Source organism: Meleagris gallopavo, chromosome 3, assembly GCF_000146605.3.
Source record: "Meleagris gallopavo isolate NT-WF06-2002-E0010 breed Aviagen turkey brand Nicholas breeding stock chromosome 3, Turkey_5.1, whole genome shotgun sequence".
Classification (NCBI taxonomy): Eukaryota; Metazoa; Chordata; class Aves; order Galliformes; family Phasianidae; genus Meleagris; species Meleagris gallopavo.
Genome location: NC_015013.2, coordinates 36,389,107 through 36,391,384, shown reverse-complemented (window position 1 = coordinate 36,391,384; position 2,278 = coordinate 36,389,107).

Here is a 2,278-nt window from a genome sequence, read left to right as displayed (position 1 = left end):
TACCTGCTCAATAGCAGTCAGAGATGTCAATAGCTAATATGGGAAGAAAATACATACTTTAAAAACAATTATAAGAGTCAAAAGCTTAAAATGTTACTTCTCCTAACTTGCACTGTTAAACATTTAAAAGCCATGTACATTTTAGATACGAGGATTTATTACAAAGTCTTTAAATTCAAAAAAAGGTCCCCACTTAGAAAATGAATACTGCATGGGTTTTGGCAGTTTCTCAAATCTGGAATACTGGCATTTATCTAGTTACCTAAGAACTGACAGTGTAGCTTCACAAATGTCTTCTTTACAGTCATATTCCTTCACTCTGCTAAGGGGGCACTTCTGGATTGCCTTCTGACTGCAGCTCTTACCCAACCTGAAGCACTGCAGGCTTGGAACCACAGATTGAGCCTTTCAGGAAACTTCATCTATTCTGCACTGAAAAAAGAAACAACTCATTTCTCATCCATCCCAAAGGAATGCAAGCGGCTGTGCTAATAGTGATCACACAGTGATGCCTTCACCATGTCCCCATTTCATTTTACAACAAACCTTGCCTTCTAAGAAAAGCATATTTCTATACTAGCTAGCGGAGGGGACAAAATTAGAGGTTTACATGGTAGGCTGGCACCATCTGTGCAGCATGAAATCTCCAGTTTCCAAAAGGCATATTTACAGGGTGCTTTCTAGGCTGAGAGCAAATGTGCTCTGCCTACATCTCAGTTCAATGTTATCTTGTTCACCATGTACTTTAGGCCAACTGGAGGCTGTGCAGCTTTGTAAAGGCTTGAGGTACAAGTAGCTCCATCTGAAGAGATCTTGGCAAAGAACTGAAGCTTAGCAGGGTGCAAACCTGCTAGCACAGAAACAACGTAGTCAAGCTCCAGTCCCATTACACACACAAAGTAGTCAGGAGTGTAGCACATGCACCTACAGCAGGTTACTTCTTTATGTGGATCAATTTTCAGCACATCACATGAGCAGTTACTAACTCCTCAATATTATTTTCCTGGAAAATTGAAGGAAAACCAGGAGATGAGCTAAGCACAGAAGCGGTTAGCTTTCATTACTTTTAAATCCTTAAGAGCAGCTTGGCACTTGTCCTTCATTAAAATTATTTGTGCATTTGATGCATGGCTAAAGCTTGCATTGTGAAGTCTATCAGTAAGGAGAGCAAATTTTTGTAACATGCTTTTTGCATGCACATTCTGAAAACAAAAATTAAACTTTTCTAGTCCTCTCAACTTTTCATTAATTCCGCTTATTTCAACGTCTGGATGGTAAACACTTTTTAAAGATGCCTTCTGCTGTTGACTCTGTCAACTAATCTCCTCCAATCTCCTGCATCTCTAGATGTTTCCAATTGTTATTATTTTTTTTTGTGTGTGTTGCTTCATCTTTGAGAGAAGCATTTTTTATGGTCCTAGTCCTATCTTTCTGTACCCCAGAAGGCATATTATAGCAACAATTGCCCAGAGGTGCACTGTGGTTTATATATACATATTGCAACAAATTGAGGCATGTTTAATATGGAGAAAAGCAGCAATAGCAGTAAAAAGAAATGATGGCAGCATCAATTACCATTCCCATCAGTGCAGACAGAAACATCTATCACATGAAAACAAAATTTGTCACAGAATCACTGAATATATTCACAGAGAAGCAGTTTGCTTGAATTAATACCACATTAAAATAAAGAAATTAAGTCCCTGGAAAAAAAAACAAAACACCAATAACCCCCCAAAACAACCCACAACTGAACTTCAGGAACTTCAGATTCTTAGCTGACATGGGTCCCAAAAGTATATCCATCAACTCTGTGTCACTGTTAGAATACCAGCTTCAATAAAAAACATCTAACTGTACACAACTCATCTCTTATCTAAAGAAATGCACCTGGTGTTCAGCTGGATTTTAGCTAAGAATCTTTAGATACAGTGTGTTCTCAGTCAGACAAAGAAATTCCAGGAAATGATTAGGAAATCCCACAGCTGAAGTAAAAAGTCCAGTAAATTTGGAGATACAACAGAAGTTTATTTCTGCCCCTAAGCTAACCATCTGGTGGAACAGCATTTTAGATTTCTTCTTTAATATTTTAATATCTAACCTCAGCCATGTGGGGGGTCATCAGAGACTCCATCCTAATCCATCGTTACAAACTTCATTATTTGCTTTTAAATACATTAATATTAAACATGTTATCCAGGCAGGAAGGCCGCATTAGACATATTTTCTATACAGTAACAAATCCCTAACATATGATTATAAATAACAAGGGCTTTTT